Raw genomic sequence first — 26,431 nt, forward strand, 5'->3', positions numbered from 1 at the left:
TGTCCGCAGCATATATTCTCTCTCCTTGGCCCAATCTGACTCATACTTCACCCACAGAGTGTCTTTGGGTAACCGGTTTGCAGTGACTTTGAACCATGTTTCTAGGTCAAAGGTCAAGTTCATAGAATTTTATAAAAAAATCCTTGTCTGGAGCATATTTTTATCTCTCCTTGGCCCAATCTGGCTATTACTTCACTCTGACAGAGTTCCACTGGTCAATGAATGTGTAATGACCTTGGTCGAAGTTTTTAGGTCATGGTCAGAATTAGCCTTTCTGTTTAAAATCTTTGTTTGGTGCATAATTTTTTCCCTTTAATTCCAGCAAATTTATATAAGTGGGAATACAAGATAACTTTGAAAGATATCTGTAAATTTGCAATATCCATGAAGTTGTATTAATGACTTTTACTGTATTACAAAAATATTTCTCTTCAAAATAAATGCTTTTAAACTACCTTACATTTTCTTGTTCATTGTTGAAAGTGGGACCCTTTGAGATGGCCACCATTTCAATGATATCTAAATCATATTGGCATTAAAATAATAAAAAATATGTATATGAAGAGTCCATGTTTTGTTGATACTTCCAATTTAAAAATGATAAAGAATGAATAATAAAATCCACCCTCCTGCCCCAATTTCTTAAGCAAATTTGGATGAGAATTGAAAGATTAATTTTTTCCAGCCTAACGAAAGTTTTTTTTTTTTACTTTACAATAAAGTTTTTAAAAATGGCATTTGAAAGCAAATAAAGCGTGGTCTAATTTAAATCGGGCATTTAGAAATCTTTAAAAATATATTTCTATAGTAAGTAATTTCAAGAGTTATCGAAGTGTTCTTTACCAAAATTGCAATAAATTGCTATTATATACATGATGTTTTTCTGTTTTATTTTTTTAGCTCTTCTGAGCTAAAGGCTCAAAGAGCTAATGCTATGGTCATTTGTGCGGTGTGCGTAAACTTTTTAGAATATGGGCCATAACTCAAGAACCCCTTGGCAAATCAGTACTAAATTTGTCACAGGGTATCCTTGGCCCAAGGGCTACCATTTATATTAAAATAAGGGTTGAGTCCCTTAAACAAGGGGAGATAATCAGGAAAACAAAACCAAAAGTACTGGTTGCTAAAAAATCTTCTTCTCCATAACCACCAGGTAGATTTTCACCAAACTTACATACAAGGATCAAGATATGTCGAAGATTAAAATTTGCACGGGGAATTACCCTGGGGCAAAGGGCGTGGTCTCAAGGTCACTTCAAAGTTGACCTAAATTTACAATTAATAAAAACGTGTATATTTTGCTTACTTTAAGGACTAGGATCATCAAATCTTGTAAGTTGATGCATCTAACGACCTCACATCATGTTAAGTCAAAATAGGTCATGGTGACCTACTTTTTAAATTTTGCTGGGATTTGTTTTCAGATTGATTTGAAGGCATATTTTGGATACTTTAAGGCCTGTGATCATCAAACTTTGTCAGTTGATGCATCTTGGGTACTCGAACAATGTTAACTTAAAATTAGGTCACCGTGACCTACTTTTTAAACTTTATGACTTATCTTTTTAAAAACATTAAATCCCATTATTTCAGACACTGGGAGGTTTAGAATCATCATTAATTGTATCGTGTAATAAAATTGTGATAAGAAATGTATGGTATCCTGACAATACCCAAGATACTGAAGCCTGGTGGAGATCATTAAACCGTATCAATTTTAGTGTTGGGTATTACAACTAAAAAATGGTTTATATTTTGGAAATGCAATATTTGCAGATTTCAAATATTAATATAAAAACAAAAATATATAAATCTGTAAATCATGCATTCTCAAGTTTATATTTACATTGTCTGATCTCATTGTTTTGGCAAAAGAAAAAAGCTGAGTTTGATTTGGTACAAGAATTTTTAGGATCAGTTTCCATAAGTCAGATGGATATATAGATAACGAACAGTATTCAATCTCAAAGTCCATAAAACAATACAAAATAAGAGCAGAGCAAACACAGACCGAAACATGAGATGGGATCATGTGCCATGGAGGAGTGAGCATCCCCTGCCGACAGGTCACACCCCCATGTGCTCCTTGTTATGACCAGAAAATAACGGAAAAAATCCATCCTCAATTCAGTCCATAAATAATGGACTAACAATTGGTATGAAAAACGTCAGTCAGCATTTGACTCAATGATTAACTGTATTTGCTGACAAGGTCAATGTATCAACCATAGAACTTACGAAATGATGACTTTAAAGGAGACTGCTTATATTCTTGTTTCGTCAACTTGTTTGTCAATAATTTACCTCGTTTTAGAAATTGTTCATTCATAGAGCATGCTCTTGCGTATCGAATCAACTGAGATTTAGCTTTTACTTGATGGGGTTTCATAAACTTTTTATTTCTGATTACATTCCATATAGTTTTCCGCCATGTTTTACTTGAAAAGGGAAAGTAACTTTTATTGTACATTCTTAGTTCACTTGAGCTTGAAGGTCAAGTGAGCTTTTCTGAAGACCCATTGTCCGTCCATCTGTCCATCCATAGATTCCGTCTGAAAGTTTCCACATTTTCAACTTCTTTTTGAGAACCACTGGGCCAATTTTAACCAAACTTGGTACAAAGCATCTTTGAGTGAAGTTTTAATTGTTCAAATGAATGGTCATGTAATCTCACAAGGGGAGATGATGAAGAAAAGACAAAAATAGGAATGGGTCATTAAAATATATTCGTAAGAATCACTAGGCCAGAAAAGCCAAAACTTATGTGGAAGCATCCTAGGCTAGTGTAGATACAACATTGTTCAAATTATGACCCTTAGGAGTAGGTTGGGGCCACAATAGGGAAACAAAGTTTTACATTAAGTTTTCCATTGAATTATATAGGAAAATTCTTTAAATATCTCCTTCTCAAGAACCACTGGGCCAGAAAAGCGGAAACTTATGTGGAAGCGTCCTGGGGTAGTGTAGATTCTAAATTGTACAAATCATGATCCCCGGGGGTAGGGCGGGGCCACATTGGGGAATCAAAGTTTTACGTAGAAATATATAGGAAAAATCTTCACAAGAACCACTGGGCCAGAAAAGCTGAAACTTACGTGGAAGCTTTCTGGGATAGTGTAGAGTTCAAATTGTCTAAATTATGATCAGTGGGGTAGGATAGGGTCACAATATGTAATACAAGAGGGGAATCTGGTAAAGAACAGCATGGTCAAAGTTTTTCAGGTGAGCGATGTGGCCCATGGGCCTCTGGTTTTGCCTAAAATATTGCTAGTAGCATATGAATAGCTGACAACTCCTAGATTTAGTTACATTTTTGAAGAAGCTAAAAGCAAGCGACATGTGTACCTTGGAACACTCAAATTGAATTTATGGTTTATATCTTCTAAAACATTTAAGGCCATTATTTCACATACTGGGAGTTCAAGAATCATCAAACCTTGTAAGTTGATGTATCTTGGGGCTTAAAACATATTTTTTGAAAAGTAGGTCACAGTGACCTACTTTTTAAAATTTGGGGGGGGGGGTGTCAAATTTTTTAAAAGGCATATTTTGAATACTTTCAAATCTATGATTATCAAACTATATCACTTGATGCATCTTGGGACTTTGGAAAGCATCGGCCAAAAAGTAGGTCATGTTGACATACTTTTGAAATTTTATGGCTATACATATATATATCTCTGGGAATTATTGGCTTAGAATTATCAAAATTTATCAGTTGATGTATCTTGGGTCCTCAGGGTAGGTTGACTGAAAAGTGGGTCACATTGACCTATTTTTCAATTTATATGACTATCATTTTACTGTATATCAGTTTTTTTCCGTGGATCTGAGCCTAAATCAGTATATTAAATTTACTCAAATCAAATTTTCACTAATTCAAAGCCCCAGTGATTATATTATTAACAAACAATTGTTTAAGCCTATGAAGATATTAGATGTAAAATGTAAGTAATTAAGCTTAATTTACTTCATATGAGTGAAAAATAGATTGATCGACCTTCACCTCGTCAATTTCTGAAGACCTGCTAAGATGATTACACACCTGTGTTGTGTACAAACTCTCAAATTCCCAGATATTATTTTTAAAGATTTATACAACCATGGGTCATTTCCTGTTCCAAATTGACTAGCAGCTCGGGTATAATTGGACTTTTGCGAAGAGCGCTGATTTTTACAGTCGACAGCTTACTTTTACACTTGGACAATATACTGAAGCTCTTTTGCAATAAAAATATTTAGCTCAACATTTATTTACTGAAGATAACTAAATTTACGCGATACCTTATTTTCGCGTGATAGTCATTGACTCTTGATAAGGGAGACAATATTTTCACGAATTGTGATTATTCATTTATATATTAGTTAAGGAATACTATACTGAAAGGAAAAAGAAACGCAGGGTAGCATAATTGTCGATAAAAATTTGACCACTTGACCGAAAATTACGAAAATTGGTCAGATGGGAAATTTAGTTACTGTGCATCAAAATCAGTATTCAGAATTACCCAACCGTAAAATTTATGACATCACGTCGGGAAAACACTAAAAAGCCCAAAACACGTGCAATTTGATAACGACGTGTTTGTTCACAAATCTTGTTGCATTATTTGATGCATATGAGGTATGCACATCGTTTTTCAATATTAAGAGACATTATGAATTTATTGCAATCTTGGCATAGTTTACGGAAGTTCAATGGGGTCTTGTTTTCGAATTGCCTAATTAATGAAAAAGGCAACAACGGTTTACTAAGCAGTCTCTTGTAAATTTTCCCCCATAAAACTTTTTAGCCGTTGTCAGAGAGGGTCTGGAGTGGATTTCAATCAACCGTGACGATGACGTTAACGCGAAACAGAGTCATGTTACTAGCGGGTTATTCATCCTGCCATCTCTTAAATCGCCACCTTACTACCATAAAAACAGCCATTTATAGTGTACACGATTATAATCATTATATTCATACGAAATTTGAAAGAAAACAATTCCGCAATTTGGTTTTTTGAGCCAGTCAACTAACTGTTGTATTCCTCTCACTGGCGCATGCGCGCGCCGTTTGACTTATTTTTTTGCGTGGTTACCCATGCTAAATATAGCCAGGGTTTGAAAGATAAACACTCTGATGAAATTCCATGCAAAGGAGAAATAAGACTCTGACAGATGCATGAGATGGACATTGAAGATAATGAGAGTTTTCGATTTTCCCTTCTGGGTAGTATCGACATTTGAGCTTCAATAACTCATGAATAATTACACAAAATCATATGAGAATTTGGTTATATCTTTTTGAAAGATGGTCTTAAAAGTTAGATTGGAAAACTAAAAAGTATTTTAGGAAAAACCAATTTAATTCACTTCAAAAGTTTACCCTGCGTTTCTTTTTCCTTTCAGTATATTATACGCAAGAATTAAATTTTCGCGATCACACTGTCTCGCGTAATTACACTGAAATAAAGTTCTCGCGAATAAAAAGTGATTTACAGTACATGAAAACATTAAAATGATGGACAGAGAAAAAGCACATATAAGTAGCCCCTGAAGAATCCAACATTCACCCTTACCGCAAATACTGCCTTTCACATGCTAGTGCCCCTAACACCATACCTATGACCACTAGAAAGATTTTCTTTATCTATGATCAATTCTGTACCTTCATACATGACACATGTTTAAATAAATGTTGAAGTAAACTGTCAACTGTAAAAGTCAGCTTCTTCGCAAAAGTCCATTAGAATCAGTTCTCGAAAAGAAAGTGACCAATATAATTAATTTGTCAATTAGTAGACAAACAATAGGGCTTATATCTATTATCGATATCTTCCGCTTGCCCTCTGATCCTGCTATTTCGACCCTTTACCATATAAGCATGGAGAAATAACTCTACTACACATAGAAAACTTTGTAATAAATTTACGCTGATTTATTTTCGGCAATTCAGAACTCTCCACGAAAAAAGTGGGAATTTGATACACGCAGAAAAAAACTGATATACTGTATATTTCAGGTAATATTTGGCTTAGAATTATTAAACTTTGTCAATTCATGCATCTTGGGTCTTCGGAGTAAGTCCAGTGAAATATAGGTCAGCACAACCTACTTTTGAGATTTTGTTGCTTTATTTAAATATCTTTAGGTACTTAGGCCATAATAAATATATTCCTACATTCTCATCCCCGCCCGCCCCGATTTTTTTTACTTCTGTTTTTCTTCGTCTTAATTCTGATTGGGATCGGTATTCAACTACCATTCAACTTTCGTTCTATATCGTGTGAATGTCGGCATGATTTTGACAGCTGAAAAGATGGTAATTGCTATATTTCCATTTCTAATTTTTTTTTTCTGTGAGAAGTCTTTAAAAGTTAGAGGAGTTTATTTCTTGATAATTCTACTGGTATGTAAATTAGGCAGGTCAATTGGTCAGGAGCTATGGAGGCCTAATATGCATGTAAATCTTGTGCGCATCTGTCTCTGTTGTCTGATGCTAAGGAGACCAAATATGCATGTAAATCTCATGCGGCTGCCTTTGTGTTTGATGTCAGTGGGCGAGGACTATTGAAATTGGCATGGGAGTCCTTGTGTAATTTTGCTATATGTCTATATTTTTAAAATCTAAATCTACAATTTTATTTCACAATAAAATGGAAATATAAGGAATCACTGTCTAGTAAGTATAGTATGCCAGGGACATCAACGATAGTGGGAAACATGGGATAATTTATACCGTTATGCAAATTATCCTATGTTTCCCACTATCGTTGATGCCCTGGCATACTAAACTAACTAGATAGTGATTCCTCAAGTATACCTGGTATGTTAAACTAGGGTCATTGGTTCATAAAGATTGGTGATGATGTGTAGTAACAGACCTCTACCAAGACTTTTATTCGGGTAATATAGATAAATCTGCACCAAATGAACAGGTGAATAAAAATTCTGCAAAATGGAGAAAAAAATAAAAGCCGCCCGCCCGCCTCTATTTTTAAGGCGTCGAACAAAGCGCGAACGTCATCTAGTGATCAGTCAGATTTATGCGATTGAATGTGCCAGTGGATGCATCTGCAATAGAAAATATCAACAGCTGTAAACTTATTTCTTTGAAAATGCTCACAATGAATAATAGCTTGAATGTGGAATTGTATCATCAGTTAATTCTACTACAAAACAACGATTTTATGTTTATTTTTTCCGCTTGGTCATTGCGGATGAATTTCTACAGAGAGGGTGCGTCTAATGACATGAATAACATTTTTGGGACCAATTACTGTAATACAAACAACCTTAAAGACAGTAAAATAATTACAAAATAAACATGATTACTACAAGACTGTAAAGATTGAATTTCTTAATCTTAGCTTTCCTTTTACAATCTTCAATTCAATTTTATCCGAACAAACGATGATATTGATCAGTATTACTGTATTTTTCCATTTCCTCCATTTGTTCACCGCACCCTTTCGTAACTCGATCGTACTGTATTTGTGTTAAAACTATTTTTTATTTTATTATTATGTTACCAGAGTCACTCACTTGACCTATCTGCAGATCTTTTGAAACTGTTTTTAGGTCACCTGAGTCACTCAGGTGACCTATTGCTATCTGTTTTTGTCCGTCGTCGTCCGTCGTTCGTCGTACGTCGTTCGTCGTTCGTCGTCAATCGGTCGTAAACTTTTGAACATTTTCAGCTTCTTCTCTGCAACCACCGAACCAATTTCAACCAAATTTGGCACAAAGCATCTATGGGTGAAGGGGAACAAAAATTGTGAATTTCATGATCCCTGCCCCCCAGGGGCCTGGGGGGTGGGGCCAAAACCACTAAAAATAATGCAATCTTCAAAAATCTTCTTCTTTACTCCTGGACATCAAGCAGTCAAACTGTTTGCATGATTGTAATCAGCATTGAGTCCTTTACCAAAATTGTGAAATTCATGGCCCTGGGGTCAGGGGTTCTTGTACTAGGGCGGGGCTAAATAAGTATATAGTGAAAATGCATTATTTCTTTGAAAATCTTCTTCTCTGCTCCTGGGTATTAAATAAACTAACTAAGTACATAGTTATGATGAGCAAGAGTGCCTCTACCAAAATTGTGAATTTTATGGCCCCAGGGTCAGGGGTTCTGGTGTCAGGGCGGGGCTCTATTGATTATATAGAGGAAATACATTAATTCTTTGAAAATCTTCTTCTTTACTCCTGGGTATTATATAAACTAACTAAGTATATAGTTATGATGAGCAAGAGTGCCTCTACCAAAATTGAGAAATTCATGGCCCCAGGGTCAGGGGTTCTGGTGTTAGGGCGGGGCTCTATTGATTATGTAGTGAAAATACATGAATTCTTTGAAAATCTTCTTCTCTGCTCCTAGATTTTATATAATTTAACTAAGTACATATTTATGATGAGCAAGAGTGCCTCTACCAAAATTGTGAATTTTATGGCCCCAGGGTCAGGGGTTCTGGTTTTAGGGCAGGGCTCTATTGATTATATAGTGAAAATACATGAATTCTTTGAAAATCTTCTTCTCTGCTCCTAGGTTTTATATAATTTAACTAAGTACATAGTTATGATGAGCAAGAGTGCCACTACCAAAATTGTGAATTTTATGGCCCCAGGGTCAGGGGTTCTGGTGTCAGGGTGGGGCTCTATTGATTATATAGAGGAAATACATGAATTCTTTGAAAATCTTCTTCTTTACTCCTGGGTATTAAATAAACTAAGTACATAGTTATGATGAACAAGAGTGCCTCTGCCAAAATTGTGAATTTTATGGCTCCAGGGTCAGGGATTCTCGTGTTAGGGCAGGGCTGTATTGATTCTGATTATACATGTATAGTGAAAAAACATTAAATCTTTGAATATTTTCTTCTTTGCTCCTAGGTTTTAAGCAGATGAATTACCTATATAGTTATGAGCAATCCCTAATCTTCAAGAATTGTAAATTTCAAGGCCCCAGGGTCAGTTGTACCATAGTGGGGGGGGGGGGGGGGGGGGGGTGTACTGTACTTATGTACTGAAAATGAATGAATTGTTTGAAATGTGCTACTTGGTATTAATCAAATATTTTTGAAAAGCAAGTATGCCTTTCCAAAAATTGTGCAATGTGTTGATCTAGGCCTAAGAGTCAAGGGTTCATGTGTGGTAGCGGCACTACTGATTATTGCTGAATATTACTGATTAGTTGAAATGCATTTTTTGTTCCCCTACCCTGCCTATGGGTATAAAGTATCCAAACTAAGGAACTGCTAAGTGTATAGTTATGATGACCAGATTGTAAATGCTATAGCATCTGGCTTAAAACATGGATCAAATTCAGTCACTGGGAAGTTGTTGAATAATGCTCAGGTGACCTATAAGGCCCAGGGGCCTCTTGTTCTTGTTCAACGCCATTGAAGCCTTTCAGGCTTTTGATTAAATAAATTCGGATGAGAATCTAGGATTTTTTTTATTATGGCCTTATTGGCTTGGATTTACCATACTTTATCAGTTGATGCATCTTAGGTCCACAGAGTTAATCAAATGAAAAGGAAATCACTGTGACCTATTTTTAAAATTTTATGGCTTGATTAAAATATAGCAGGTACTATTTGGCTTGTCAGTTAATGCATCTTGGGTCCTCAAAGTATGTCAACTGAAAAGTAGGTCACTGTATCCTGCTTTTGATATTTTTTGGTTATGATTGTTTAAAATATTTTACGTTTTAATTGGCTTAGAATCATCAAACTTACATGATGCATCTTGAGTCTTCAGAGAATGGAAAGTGATAAGTAGGTCAACGTGACCCACTTTCAGATACTAATTCACTTAAAATTATCTCGGATTTTCAGAGTGTTTCATCTCAAATTTAGGTCATTATGTCATAACTTTGAAATTTTAAGACTTTATCTAAATACCGTATTAGTAGAATTTTTAGCGAAGATTTAATTTTGGCATTATTAGCGAGGCATCTGAGATCGCTAAAATTGAATATCACTAAAAATTAATAGCTCTTTAGTTGTAATAACTTCTTTAATGAGCATTTCAAAATCGCTAAAATTATGTCTCACAAAAAATAAAGTACCAGTTTTTAAGGTCAAATCGCCTAATTTGCGTCTCACTAAAATTTCCACTTATACGGTATAGAGAATACTGAATGGCTTCAAATAGAAGTTATAGGTTGTACAGTTTATCAGAAGAGTGATACAAGGTCCTTGGGCCTCTTGTATACAAGTATGTGAAATAAAATCAATGAAATTATTTTCTGCCATTGTACCTGCTACTAATAATACTTTTGTATTAATTAGTTAATGAGTTAATTTTTTGATAGATGCCTAAGAGAAAGACACTCACAGGCAGGAAAGAGCGCAAGATGAATGCTATGAGGAAGAGGCAAAAGAGACTTCAGTCCTGCCCTGATCCTCCATTAGAAGAAACACTGACAGTGGATGCAGCTGCTCCTAGTTCAGAGTGTGGCTCTATAGGGTTGCCACCTACTTCGCTAAAACCCTTGGCCAGGGTGCAGGCCTCTCCTAGTGAGAAAATGCACTCAGCCCCGAGGTTGTCACCTCCTCGGGGAAGTCGTCTGATTGTCCCAAAGGACAAGGTAGCATCCCCTGACTCCCCAGCGTGGGTTTGTACTCCACCGAGAGTACCTGAATCGGACATTTGGATGATGTCTGGTTCAGCAGGTCAGGCGCAGCTGATACCTCCCAAGGGGGAAGAGGTCAGCAGGGCTTTAAAAAAAGATGTAAGGCACAGAGAGGAAAACAAAGGCAATATAGAGGAAAACAAAGGCAATATAGAGGAAAACAAAAACAATATAGAGGAAACTAAGAAAAAAACAAAGGAATCAAAGAAATTTGAAAAGATGTCAGAGAAATTTGAAAAGATATCAGAGAAATTTGAAAAGAAATCAGAGAAATTTGAAAAGAAATCAGAAATATGTGATAGACAATCTAACAAATCTGTCCAGGAATATAGACAAGATGTTAGAACAAGTGAAGGTAAATGTTCAAGAAATCAGAATTGGTCTGTTCAAGGTTCATTTCATCAAGGAGATCCAATGTTTGGTGAAAATGCTGGAACTCAGTGTGTAGCTAACTCTTTAACAGCACTGGCATATCATCAACTGAAGAATTGTGAACAATGGCAATCAGCAGATATGAACAAAATATTGGCAACAGGAGATGAGCTGTATTCATATCTACAGTGCAGTTCTACAATTGCAAGCAGGTACCTTTTAGTAAGTGAGTTGCCTCAGTTTTTCGAATGCTTTGGTAGACTGTATGAGTTTAAATCAAACGAGTCTTTACCAAGTCTGATAAACTTAGCAAATGTTGTACTGGATTATGCTGAATTCAATGCTCATGAATTGATAGAGGCACTTCAAATAGCCCTTGATGACAGTGATGGGTGTTTTGTATGTTTTGGTGGAAATACATTTTTGATTGGGAAATCTCACCATAATTTTTTCACATTTGATTCCCACTCCAGGTCTTCTGCAGGATTTCAGAGTGTAAACGGTAGAAGTACACGAGTTTTGTACGAATCCGTTCAAGATTTATGCAGTCATATTTTGTCTTTAGCTAGGTCAATGGGTTATACTGAAGCAATTGAGTGTGAAATAACTGGAGTGCAATGCTCTGCTAGACAGCTTTCATTGGGAAATGAAGAAGGCATTATTAAAGAATCACAATTCAGTGATGTAGAGAAAGATTTGAACGATTTTGCCAAATTTCAACGTAATAGTAGTAGTTCTAGGTTACAAAATGATGGTGAGGTAGAATTTGTTAGGAGTGAGAACCATCAGATAAGATATTTACCACTTTCTAGTGATCAAAAGAAAACACACTGTGAAATCTTAGGAATACCATTTTCTGTGAATGAGTGTGAAAATCGACATCAGTATGGACAAGAAATTACAGTACCAATGAACAGTGTACCAGTTGAGCCAGATGGAAATTGTTTCTTTCGAGCAATCTCATTCTGTTTGACGGGAAAACAAGACTACCATCAGACAATACGTTTAGCAATATGCAATCACCTCTTGGAAAATGGTTTACTTTTCACACCATTCTTAAGGCCAGGTGAAAATTCTGTAGAAAACCACATTTCCTTGTCAGGCATGCTCATGGACGGAAAATGGGCAACTGAAGTAGAGATTCTAGCACTGTCTCATTTACTGAAAACTGAAATTCATACATACTCACAGAACAGATGGGTTACTTATTCTGGACAAATGGTAAATTCAGAAGAAAATGTGACTTCATTTGGTGGCATTTATCTAGATCATATAAATCAGGATCACTATAATGTTGTTACATCTATTACATATGGAGAAAATATTGCACTGACTTCATTACAAAATCTGTTATGTTTGAAAGAAAAAGGAAGGAAAATTGGTGCAGAGAGAAAACAGAAAAGACAACAACAAAGTGAAAAATGCAAACTTCAAACATCAGTTTTAAGTGCTAAAGAAAAGAAATTGAGTAGGAAAAACACAAAGTACAGAACAGAACCAAAATTCAAAATAAAATGCATTGCAGATGCAAAGAAAAGATACAGAAATGATCAAAACTATCGTGAAAATTTGAAACAGCTTGGTGTTAAAAGGTACAAAACAAACAAGCTACACAAAGAAAAAGTGAAAGAAAGAAGTAAACAAAAGTATGAAACAAACAAGCTTCACAAAGAGGATGTCAAACAAAGAAGTAGACAGAAATATGAAACAAACCAGGCCCACAAAGAGGATGTCAAACGAAGAAGTAGACAGAAATATGAAACAAACCAAGCCCACAAAGAAGAAGTCAAACAAAGAAGTAGACAGAAATATAAAACAAACCAGGCCCACAAAGAGGATGTCAAACAAAGAGGCAGACAAAAGTATAAAACAAACAAACAGCATCAAGAGAAGGTTAAAACAGCCAGTAAAGTTAGATATTGTTCCAGTGCAGAAATAAAGACACAGAAAAAGGAATCTGTACAAAAACAAAGACAGGCACTGCATGAAATGCTTGAAAATATTGATGAAGTAGTGAAATCATTTAAAGCATGTGTGAGACATGGACCAGAATATGTATGTTGCTGCTGCCATCGCCTTTTGTTTGAAAACCAGGTACAAGGATGCACACTTGAAATGTATGAGAAAAGTATAAAGGCAGTTCATGTTGCAAATTTATGCATTGATAAGAAGTATGTTCATATTTGTGCATCTGGATGTTCTCTTAATTGTCCCAAATCAAAAACATGGATTTGTTTCACATGCCATAGAAAGATTCTAAGTGGAAATGTTCCAGCTGAAGCTGCTTTCAACAAAATGTGTTTGGAAGATATTCCACCAGAGCTCAATAGCTTGAATACTTTAGAACAGCATCTAATTGCTCTGCATATACCATTCATGAAAGTAACTATGCTTCCAAAAGGTGGCCAACAAAATGTACATGGACCTGTTGTATGTGTGCCATCAAATGTGAAGAAAACAAGCAGTTTACCTCTGAATGAAAATGAAAATCTCTTGTTACGAGTTAAACTCAAACGAAAGTTGTCATACAAGGGATATTATGAATATCAGTTTGTGAACCCAAATCACATTAAGATAGCTCTCAACTACCTGAAAGAAAACAATCAGTGGTATCATGGTGTCGAAATCAACACAACATGGGAAAAGCATAATGACCAAAGTACCTTATTTAGCCAGCCAGAAGCATTTGACAGTGAGGAAATAATTGAGGAACAGAACAGTGTAATTCAAGAAGTTGCCACAGATACTTGTTTACAGCCTGTAGATATTGCACAAGAAGTTCTAGATCACTACTTTGATGATGTGTATAATCTTGCTCCAGGTGAAGGACAGAATCCTGTAAGAATGTTGCAAGAGGAGGGCAATGAAGCAAAGACATTTCCTCATTTATTTCCAACTGGAAAATTTTCATTTAATGAGAGTCGAGATGTAAGGATAACCCTTTCTCGGTATTTTAACAACAGGCTGATGAATGCAGATAACAGATTTGCAAAGGATACCAATTACATTTTCTTTTGTCAGTACCTATCTGAATTGAACCAGGTTATTGAGAAAACACAAATTTCAATTCGGAAATCTGTATCGAAACTTGATGGAGGGATACCAGTCACTACAGAAATGTTACAGAATCCTGTTGTACTTGCAAAACTGCTTAAGAGTGATGAGGCTATGCGATTTATGCAACCAATTAGAGGAACACCTGCATATTGGTCAAGTACACAAAAAGATCTTTTTGCTATGCTTCGACAACTTGGAATCCCCACATGGTTTTGTTCTTTTTCTGCAGCAGAATTCAGGTGGAATGAAATACTGGGTTCAATTATGCTACATATGAATGACAGCAGAAATCCTTCTGATCTAGATTGGTCTGAGAAAAGTGAAATTCTAAGAAGCAATCCTGTAACTGTTGCTAGAATGTTTGAACATAGGTTCCATATATTCCAGAAAAATGTAATAATGTCACCAGCAAAACCCATAGGAACCATTGTAGATTACTTTGTAAGAGTTGAGTTTCAGCAGAGGGGTTCTCCTCATATGCACTGCTTGTACTGGGTTGAGAATGCTCCAAAATTAGATGAGGACAGTGAGGAGACTGTTTGTCATTTCATTGATAGGCATATCACATGTGGTCTGCCATCAGAAGACACTGACCAAGAACTTAGACAAATTGTATTGGATGTACAACAACACAGCAAAGCACACTCAAAATCATGTAGGAAGAAAGGAACAGAATGTAGGTTCAATTTTCCAAGACCGCCATCAGAGTGCACATTCATTTCAAGACAATTAGAACAAAATGTGGATGAGTCAAGTCGTGAGTTAGGTAGTGTGCAGGCAAAGGAGATTTTGTTGAAAGTGTGGAATGAAGTAATGGATGAAGCTAATGCATGTAAAACAACAGAGGAAATATTCAGCAATATTAACTTATCACAGGAATTGTATGAAAAAGCACACAAAGTATTGGCCTCAAAAGCAACTGCTGTTTTGAAACGAAATCCAACAGAAATGTGGACAAATCAGTACAACCCATGCCTGCTCAAAAGCTGGGATGCAAATATGGATATACAGTATGTATTAGACCCTTTCAGCTGCATTGTCTACATTATATCGTACATTTCAAAGTCTGAAAGGGAAATGGGAATGCTATTAAAGCAAACTCAAATAGAAGCAGCAGAGGGAAATTTGAGTGCACATGATACCATCAAGAGGGTAGGATCAGCTTATCTAAATCACAGAGAGGTCAGTGCACAGGAAGCAGTATACAGGGTGTGCAATCTGAAGATGAAAGAAAGTTCAAGAAAAGTCATTTTCATTCCTGTGGGGGAAAATCCAACTCGTCTGAGTAAGCCTCTTGCACAAATAAAAAAAAATCAGCAAATTGAGGTTGGTGAAAATGATTTAAATGCAGATGACAATGATGATGAAGAAGAAAATAGTATGTGGATGACAAATATTGTGGAAAGGTATGAAAACCGTCCTGAGTTAAACATTTTCCATAAAATGTGTCTTGCTGAATTCTGTTCAGAGTACAGAGTGCTTAGTAAATCTGAGATTCCTAAGGGCAAAAAAGATGGTGTGTATGAATTGAGAAATGGAAAAGGTTTCATTCAAAAGAGAAGTAGAGGCAAACCTGCTGTTATACGATATCCAAGATTCCATCGAGATAACGCACCTGAGAAATATTATCAGTGTCTCCTACAACTTTTCCTTCCATACTGGAATCTGAATCAGTTGAGACCAGCTGGATTTGATTTGTACCAGACATTTTATGAGAGTGGACATGTGAGAGTGAAACCAAACACAAACTTAGAAAAAGTAAAAAGCATAGTGGACAGTAATCATGTTTACTTTTCAAAAAGTGAGGATGATATTGAAAATGCCCAGGATGCATTAGAAATGCTTGGTGAACCAGAGGATGCATGGGCAAGTTTATGTCCAGAAACAGAATTAAATCGAAGAGAATGTTTGAATGAAAAATTAAGAAATAATCAGGAGAATACAGAATCAGAGGTCACAAATGAAATTGAGTGTAGTGGCTCTGAAGATGCTATATATCATTTAAGGGAAACTCAAAGCACCAGAAAAGAGATGCTTCCTTTACTGTGCAGTTTGAATGACAAACAGAAGCTGATTTTTTATGCTGTTCATGAATGGTGTGTCAAGAAAATGTCTGGAGAGAATGTAAAACCTATGCACATTTTTATAACTGGAGGAGCAGGGACAGGGAAAAGCCATCTGATTAAGACAATACACTATGAAGCATCTCGTCTCTTTGAAAAATCACTGCCTTCTCCAAATGCAGTATCAGTGATTCTCACTGCTTTTACTGGAACAGCAGCATTCAATATTGGAGGAAATACCATTCATCATGTGTTTTCTTTAACAAAAGCTTTACCAATTCCATATCAACCCTTGAAGGAACAAAGTTTGAGCGGGATAAGAACCAGATTAGAACATTTGCAGATTTTGGTCATTGATGAGGTTTCCATGGTGTACAAAAGACTATTGTATTACATTCATGAACGACTTGTCCAAATAAAGAAGTGTAAAGAACCATTTGGTGGTGTATCTGTGATAGCAGTTGGAGATTTTTATCAACTTCCACCTGTTAAACAACGAAAAGATGAGAGGTTGTATAAAGAAAATGGTTCATATCCAGTTGACTTCTGGCTAGATTTTTTTGAAATTGTAGAATTAGATGAAATAATGCGACAACGTGAAGATAAAGCATTTGCATCTGTTCTGAATTCATTGCGTATTCGAACAAGTGAAGAACCCTTATCAGACGAAGCATTAGAAACACTGCGGGAATGCATCAGAGAAGGACCAGATGATGTTCTTCATGTTTATTCTACAAACCAAGAGGCAAATGAATTCAATCTTAAAATGTTGCATGGGAATTGTGAGGAATTAATTGAAGTGCATGCTGATGATTATCAGAAAGACAAGACAACAGGGAAATTAACTTTACGTGACAAACCTTTGGTTAGTACCCGAGTTGATGGCCTCTCTGCTTCCTTACTTTTGGCTGTGAATGCAAGAGTAATGCTGACACGAAATGTATGTGTTGAGGATGGACTAGTGAATGGTGCAATGGGATATATTTCAAATTTTGTGTTTAAAAGAGAACAGCCTGCACGTGCAGTAGAAGTAGTTGAAGTCATTTTTGATAGTTCAAGTATTGGTAAAATACAAGGAAAGAAAACACCCAAAGGGAATATTGTCCCAATTAAAAGAGTGGAGGAAGAGATGAATGAGAAAAATATAAAGAGTGTTGTCAGACATCAATTTCCACTGAAACTGTCATGGGCATGCACAGCACATAAAGTTCAAGGCATGACCGCCAAGAGTGTTGTGGTGAACTTAGATCGGACTTTCTCTCCTGGTCAAGCATATGTAGCAGTCAGCCGTGTTACTTCAAAAGATGGTCTATTCATTGAGACGAATGATGAAAGTGTCCTGCAGAAAAAAATTTATGCTGATTTAGATGTGAAGTTAGCACTTAGTAGAATGGAAAGATACAGTTTAGATGAAGAATTGACATGCAATGTAGCGAAGTTTGAAAATTACAAAACAATTCTTTTGTTTAATGTACAGAGTTTGAGAGGACACTTTCAGGAGATGAATTGTGACAGCAGGTTGATGAAAGCTGATTTTGTGTGTTTAACAGAAACCTGGCTGAGAGAACATGAGAATGTTCAAGATATTGAAATTTCAGGTTTTGACTTTCACTACATTCCACGTAACCAGTGTTATGATGATGGTGAAAATGTGGTGACAAGACTAAAAGCAGCTAAAGGTGGTGGGGTTGGAGTGTACAAGAAGAAAACCAATGAGACAATCTTGATCAATCCTTTGGAATACAAGAATATAGAGGGATTAACTGTAGAAATCCATGAGGAGGATATTGCAATCATTGTACTCTACCGACCGAGTGTACTACCTGTAAACAATTTTCTTGACACATTGCAAAAAGTGGTGGAATTTTACAAGAAGCGTTTTAGCAACTTGATCATTATTGGTGACATGAATGAAGATGCTAAAGCTCAAGGACCCATACAAACGTTCTTAGAATCTATGGGATTTATGCAGTTGGTGCAGTTTTACACAACAGAGGGTGGAACAACATTAGATCATGTATATGTTACTGATTCTCTGGAAGCCTGTGTGCACAAAAAATCATTGTTTTTCAGTTATCATGAAGCTGTTGAAATTCATGTGAGAACTCAAAAAAATAAAGATTCAGACTAATTTTGAGTTGACATTATTTTGAACAGGAATTATCTGTCATCTTCCTTGATGAAAAATGGATTTAGTTTATTATCACATATACTAGTAATCTTTATTTCAAAGTCACTGGTCCTCATAATGAGTTAAGCTCTTTTTTACATTCATTGAAAAAATTTTTTGGTACCTTTTCATTAGTTGACAGAACATATGATATTATTGGAATGATTTAATTACCGTTAATATAAATGAGTATGAATAATTTATCAGTAATTAACACAAAGTGAATTTCTTCCTAAAGAAGAGTATAGTGTTGAAGTTATGTGATTTATGAAGTGTATCATATGTTGGTAATGATTGTGGTTTTTTTTTTTTTGGTTGTGTTTAGAAATCTTCACTGAGATCAAGATTAGATTCCACATCCATTTTCAATGATTAGACTTCCATGCAGTAAACTCTACATGTTTTGAAGATAGAAAAACATCTACAAATTGAAGGTAATATATCCACATAAAGTTTTGATGAATACACTGGTTTATATTTCTAACTTGCAGTATTTTGAGAGGGTTTATTTGCAAGATATAAAGGTATTTAACTGAAAAGGAAAATTTTATGAAATATTTCATCAAACATGCATGTGAAAGGAGGCTCGTTACACCACTTTTGATGATATACTACACAAAAAATTGTACAGTTTCCCTTATAATATGACCCATATATTAAAAGCTTTAAAAATAGACTAAACATGAGTGAAATCACATTTTTTTGGGGGTTAAATTTTCGAGGTTTGAGGAAATATTACTGGTTTGTGGGGATTTGATTTCTTGGTTAGAAAATGTGTTAAGTAATAATGCATCAGAAATTTTGACATTTTTGTGGTTGTCATAAATTTGTGGGTCTCTCCATGCCTCGAAACTAGACACCCACGAAAATTATTGATTTCACAGTATACAATGGAATCAAAGTAATGGATTCATTTTATATAAACAAAGAAGGTTGTTTTTAAGTAGAAACCAATGAAAACAAAAGCCAAATCATAGCTAAACAAGTGATATTTAGATCGGATTTTCTCTCCTGTCCAACGTTGAATATCATGCCTAAAGTGGCAATCTCTACCAATGACAACATGTACGTATGGTGAAATTCAAGTTGAAATCTACAACCTTGTTGAAAGAAATAATTGACTTGCACTATTTACAGTATTTTTGTTGATATATGTACTTGTCTTTATTGTTTTTGTTTATATGTTCCTAAAGTTTAAACCTTAGTTCTTAATTTTATATGTAATGCTCAAATGTTGCTTTGTGTTTTGAGTCTTGGGTAATTAGGAAAGATAACTCTTGCAAAGTGGATTTTTATACCAAACAATTTTTTGTCCCCCGCTTTCGCAAAAGCGAGGGGACATTAAATCTCATTCGTCTGTCCGTCCGTCAGTCTGTCCGTCCGTCACAAAAACTTTAACCTTGCCCATAACTTTTGATTCAGTGGAGCTATGACTTTCATATTTCATATCTATATTTCTTGTGACAAGACCTTTCTTTGGGTACCACCAAATTTGAACTTTTGACCTTGACCTTCGAGTTTGACCCACTTTTACACAAAAATTCCTAACTTTTACTTTGGCCATAACTTTTGAATGGTAGGTACTAGGACTTTCGTATTTCTCATATGTATTCTTTGTAGCAAGACCTTATATTGGATACCAACAACTTTGACCTTTTGACCTTGGAGATTTCCATACTTATGGAAAAAACTTTAACCTTGGCCATAACTTTTGATTAGTAAAGGCTAGGGCTTTCATACTTCATGTATATAATTCTTGTGAGAAGACCTTTCATTATATATCAATAACTTTGCCCCTTGGACCTTGAAGTTTGGCCTACTTTTGACCTTGGCCACAACTTTTGACTAGTAGATACCAGGACTTTCATTTTTCATATATTTATTCTTCTTGGCAAGACCTTTCATTTGATACCAACAACCTTGACCTTTTGACCATGACCTTGGAGATTTTTTGTACTTATGAGAAAACTTTAACCTTGACCATAACTTTTAAATGGTAACGGCTAGGGCTTTCATACTTCACATATGTAATCCTTTCGAGAAGACTTTTCATAGGATATCAAGAACATTACATGTAACCCTTTGACCTTACCCTTGGAGTTTAGTGCTATATTCTAAATAGATGACTTATGACAGGGCGTTCATATTATAGACAAAATGTCATAAAAAATGACATCTCAACCCCCAAAAAGACACCGAAAGCAGGGGACCACAATTCTTTGAATTTGCTTGTTTACTTGTAATATTCATTTTGTTAAAATGTTCTTCATTCAATTTAACACATGTTATTCATTGAAATACATCCTTTGTTTCTTTATAATTAATTTTACATATTATTCTTGCATAGAAAAACCAGAGGTCTCTGTCAAGACTGAAGCTCTACTGGTTTGTACTTACAGCAATTGGGAATTGAAACTTTTCAACAGCAATAAATAGAATAATGATCCTTGATTAAGTCTCTTTATGTTCTTAGTGTAGTCTTTGCATGCCATTATATTATAATCAGACTAAAACTGTATTTGAAGTAGCATTTTGAGAGTATTTAACAGAAATGTCTATTTTTAAAACCATGGCAACACCGTTCATTAAAGTGAAAAACTGATGAACAGAATTGTGTGAAAATATAATTTTTACTTTTGGAAAAAAAAAGTAAATTTTGCTTTTGCTGGTAAAAAGCAGTAGAGCGACTTGATGGATCAAAAATATTTTTATGAATTGACAGGGCTTCGATTCTCTAAAATTGGGGCCGTTCAACGGCCCCGTTCCCAATGCAAAAAAGGTACCTTTTTTCCCAAAAGAGAGGTGTAAATTTCCCAATTTTCATAGCAAAATATTAATTAAAAAATAAAAGTCCATGAAACTTAATCGCAAAAAAAAAACCCAAACAAAACACACTTGAAAATGAAAGTGAAACTGTACCACTATTTTATTAGTTCGCGCCAAATGCATTCGTAAACTGGTTCGGGGAACCAGGTTATTGTTTTTACCGAAATGTGTACTATGAGTTCCGAGTATCTTGTTATGTAGTTTCAACAAAAAAACATCATTTTGGTTTCAAAAAAAGACATTTCACTTAAATATTAGTAAGCTGCACGTAGAAACATACCCATGCACGCTTCGGCATGATCAGTCTCGCGCTGTATTGGTAAGCAACTTTGTCCATGTGATCGAGGAAATTCGGGACAATGTGACTAGCGACTGTCACTCAGAAAGACAGATAACCGCAATATCAACACTGAAAGATAGTAATGAGTCTAATGACAAAGCTAATGTACTTTCATAAATAGCCTACATACCCATGTTTCATCTGTATTCAAAACCAGAGTTAAATAGATGACAAAATGCTAGAAAAGCAAAATTTGAGGATTTTTAAAAATGAATTTTGGATATCCAACTTTTCCCAAAATGATGGTTATTTTCCCAATTTGAACGGCCCCTGCCCCAGTCCCAAAAAGTGGTGTGAGAGCCCTGAATTGTTTAGAGGGTATCTTTCCTATCCATATTAAATCTTCTACACAAAGCATGCATTTTTTAACCTTATTATAATAAAGCATTTAAGGTCTTACGCAAGGAAATAGCCAATCAAAATGAACTTAGTCAAATGAAGTTCTATATACATAGAGACAATTTCTTTTTCTTTTTTCATTTTCGGCAACTTTTTTTAGGTCTACAGTTTTAATTTTGGACTCATGTACTAGGAATATCATCTTTAGCAGAATTGTGCCACTAAATTAAAGGGAACTCTTTTTTAGGTGCGCGTGATGCAACTTCCTGGATGGTGCATAGGCTGTTTGTCAACATCTGAAACCCACGTGTATTTCGGGGTAGGTATGTTTACTCTCAATTTTCTTTCTTAAAAGCCGATAAGGGGTATTTTTTCTGATTTCAAATTTTTTTCTAAGCATTAATCTTTACTTTTATTTCATGAATTATCTGCTGAACGTCTAGTTAATTAATTAATTTAATTAAGGCTATATATATAGTAACATATAGTGAAATTATTTCCTTGTGTGAGACCTAAAGCAAAATCAGCTTACTCATTTTTACTACAATTTCTTTGATTTCCGGAGTAGTCTCCCCTTTTAAAGATCCAAAATGGAGGTTATACAGTGGGGCATGCAGTCTGGTCATCAACGGAGAGTTTTGACACCCGTAATACCCGTATTTCTACCATTCACCTCTGTCACCTTTGTCGAGTTCATCAGACAGGTAAGAAAAACAAGATTATTGATTAAAATAATTTTCTTGAGAGAAATAAAATAATGAAAAAAATACATGTCAGGACAGACTCCCTCCTATAAAAAAATGTCACATTTTACACATTGCAATTATACATACTTTACATATGCACATTTTCCCCATTGACACAGTTGAATGGATTTAGTGCATAAAAATACATAACAATTATTACATGTAAGCAAATTCACAAAATATGTATTAAACTGTTAAATACAGGTTTTGCACATTTAATTAAAATAAACAGCATCAATACCCCCCCCCCCACTTTTTCACAATCTTACAACTTTCTGTTTCATTCAAAGTCACTAGGCAATACTGAAGATTTCCACATATTGCTTTTCAGTCCATGACAGGAAGTTGGAGAATAAAGTTGACAGGACATCCCGCACTGTCCTCGGTACCAGCTTATAAGGGAACCAACCGCAGTGGACATAGCACGCTTCATCATAGGACGATAGGTAAGTCTCCGGAGCAGTGTTTGTAGCAATTCTTGTACTCGGTCCTGCATCGAAGCTTCAGGTATTGGTATTCATCTCTGCATAGATTCTTTTATGGCTTTGGTCCTTCCCTGTAACATGTGACTGCTGGTGGTGCCTATATTTTTCTGGCTTTTGTTATGAGGAATACTACAACCTTATGGTTGTGAGTTCAATTCCCCGCGTGAGCATTGAAGAATTTTATTCAGTTGGTAAGTCCGTGCACTATTTCGGCATAGTATGCTTACGCTATATAAATCCTTAGAACACTATGCGAGAATAGTAAGGAATGGGTTATATTGAGACAAACTGATAGGAAGCATAGTAATCACCAATATAAGTTCAAAAAAAATTAAAGTAACAAATACAATGCTTGAAATCAGACAAAAACAAAAACAAAACAAAACAAAAAAAAAAAACCCAACAAATGGTGGCTTTATTTGTGAATATTCTGTTGTATTTATTTTCAGAACCATTCTTCAAGAAGAGTAAATAAGAAAACAGCTGTTGATGTTGAGCAACTCCCTTGAATCAACTTCATCTCTTCCACTTTTCTTCAAAGTGAAATGAATGAATATCATTGAATGAAAGAATTACACTTTTGAAAAGATTTATGATGTTGTTTAAATGGCAGATGTTTAAAGTTCACCTTTCACTTTTGGTGGTGCTAATTAAATAAAAGAAATGACCCTGTCATAAAAAGGAATAGGCAAAAAATGATACTCCTTTCTGTTACTCATTCTATTGTTCCATCATACATATTATATGTAATTAGTTTTCTGGACTTTATACAAATAGACAATAAGCTAATTTAATAAAGATGACTTGCATATCAAGTTCAAATTTGTATTTTTTTAAATGAAAGTTACGGTCCTTATATTCTGGAATGTTTTTAGATATTGGTGAAGATCGAGTTTCTTGATGATTGTCCCATTTGATATGGAAGCACCCACTGGTAGTGTAGATTCAAGTTTGTTCAAATGCTGATCCTCTGGGGGTGGGGGGGCAATATGGGTTATCAATTTTTTTTTACAAATGAATATACATGAAAAAATCTTTACCTAAAGAACAACAAAGCCAATTTGGGATGTTTATTGGGATTAAAGACATGACATTCTTTTCTCTGGTACATTCATTAAATTTTTAGCTCTGTCACCTGCACCAAAGGCTTAAGGACAGATGAAATGATACAAACAAAAAATGGATTCCAGGATTGATATATATTTTTAAGCGTCCAGATTGATAGATGTGGGGGATGTTGTTTTTGTCCTATCTGTTTGTCTGTCTGTCTGTTGTTAATTTCAACCTTCGCCATAACTTTTCAACAATAAGAGATAGAGACTTCGTATTTGATATGCATACTTCGCTAATTGAGCTCTTTCAAATGACTCCTAGGTCAATGAGCTTGCGACCTTGACTGTGACTTGTATGCTAAAAATAGCTTTTTCAAACTCACCATAACCTTTGACCATAGCAAAAAGAGACTTCATATTTGGTATTCATATTCCACTAATTAAGTTCTTTGAAATGACACCAAGGTCAATGACCTTGTGACTTTGACTGTGATCTATATGCCCAATAATAGCTATTTCAAAAGGATGTATTCACTATGACAAGAATTGACCTATAGGAGAGAACAATTTCTCAGAAAAAGTGACATTTAAATATCAATCTTTATTTGTTGTTTTCTACCATATATATGTCTAATTTTTTCAAATTTGTATTTTATACCTAAAGTTTATTATTTACAACTTTACAATAAACCTCAGAATTTGGCTAAAACACCATTTTGTCCGTTAAAGTGTTGATTTTGGCCTAGAAATCCTAAAAACGTGTACCTTTTCAATTACAAATCTTATATATAACTGTAATAATTATTTTTAAATAGTACCAATGCAAATTTTTAGTATTTAATTTTACATTAATTACCCCCCTTAATAAAAAGGGTCCGGGTCTCTTCATTCTATGCGTAAATTACTAAATTACTAAATATTCACAACTGACCATATATAGTAAGAAATTTTCGTAATAAAATAGTAATGTTTGAGACAAAGGGTTTTTTTGGTTTGGATCTTGTTTTTGCCAGCGCTTCCTGTGATTTGTTTGCATGGTTATAGTCTACCTTACATCAATATGAGAGAAACATTTCTATGGGAAAAAATATTGCATAGCTTTTTCCACGACCGGAAGTAATGACATTGTTCGACCCATGATGCAGACACTCAGAAGTTCTAGTTTTACAGACACTTCAGTTATATACTACTGTCGAACATTGTGCGTTAACAAAGAAAGAAGACAAAAACATTTACTGTGTTGCGAAGTTTATTTTAGGTTACTGAAGACATTTAAAGTTTTAATAACATTTCTTAAATTCATTTTAAAAACTTCTAAATGTCATATGTAAAAATCATTTCAAATACCTTATCTATAAACTATATTTATGGAAAATATTAAATGCTCAAATTGTGAAGTTTTTCTCTCATAACCAGGTGGGAACAAAACATTTCGAAACTGTAACAAATACGATGCAATAATATGATGCAAATAAAGAATTGAGAAAAGAAAAGTTGAAATTTTCCATTCCTTTGACGACCTGAGTGACGGCTTTCCCGTTTAGAACTACATCTTTTGCATACTCTTCAAAATGATTACTCATATAGGCCTCATATAGGCCTTAATATTGTCTTATCGTTTCTGAGGTCTCGCTAAGAGAATTTCTCATTTTGAGGACAGGAAATTACCAACCGGAAGTATGTTTTACAAAGATATCTGACATGTTATCGGACATTTGCAATCTGAATAACATATCTAAAAACCATTTCAAATGCTTTATCTGTAAAAGATACTTTCACAGAATCTTTATTACATATTGCCATTGTGCACCTCTTATTTAACTTTTTGATCCGACACATATTTTGGGTTTCCTGGCTACAGCAAAACATGAACTTGGCAATTATAACTATATGGAGGGAGCTGATCGCTCACAGTACCTCTAGTTCATATAAGTTTGGTGTCTTACTCTCTTGGTGTTTTCAAGTTCTTTCTATGATAATTTCTCATTTTGAGGACAGGAAACACGTCACCGGAAGTGAATTTTACAAAATATTTTAAAAGATATTGGGATAGTATAATACTCAAAATATGAAGTTTTTCTTTCATAATCGGAAGTTTCAGTTTTTGTTTCCAGTAAGACTGACATATTTCAAAACTACAAATAGGAGGCAAAACTGTGATGAAAAAAAGATTCTAAAGTGAAAAGTTGAAATTTTTGATTTCTTTGATCACTTCCTGTGGAGACATTAAGTGACGGCGAATAATCTTAACCCAAATGGGCTCGCCTACTTCTCAAGATCTATTATTCTTATAAGTTTGGTGTCGTAATCTCTTACCGTTCCTGAGATATGATTGAGACAAAATATCTTTGAAAAAACGGAAA

General features: G+C 34.9%; 1 long non-coding RNA gene across 1 annotated transcript in view; it reads left to right on the forward strand.

Annotated features, from left to right (window-relative positions):
• Window positions 1-23,555, forward strand: part of LOC134233566 (uncharacterized) — a 31,086-nt gene extending 7,531 nt beyond the window's left edge. The window contains exons 2-3 of the long non-coding RNA XR_009985029.1: window positions 18,606-18,714; window positions 23,466-23,555. This is a non-coding gene — a long non-coding RNA (uncharacterized LOC134233566). The remainder of the gene's footprint in view (window positions 1-18,605; window positions 18,715-23,465) is intronic.
• Window positions 23,556-26,431: the final 2,876 nt, after the last annotated feature.

The sequence above is a fragment of the Saccostrea cucullata genome, unplaced genomic scaffold (assembly GCF_032062105.1).
Source record: "Saccostrea cucullata isolate Sc308-1 unplaced genomic scaffold, CSIRO_AGI_Scuc_v1 ctg3310, whole genome shotgun sequence".
NCBI classification, from domain to species: Eukaryota; Metazoa; Mollusca; class Bivalvia; order Ostreida; family Ostreidae; genus Saccostrea; species Saccostrea cuccullata.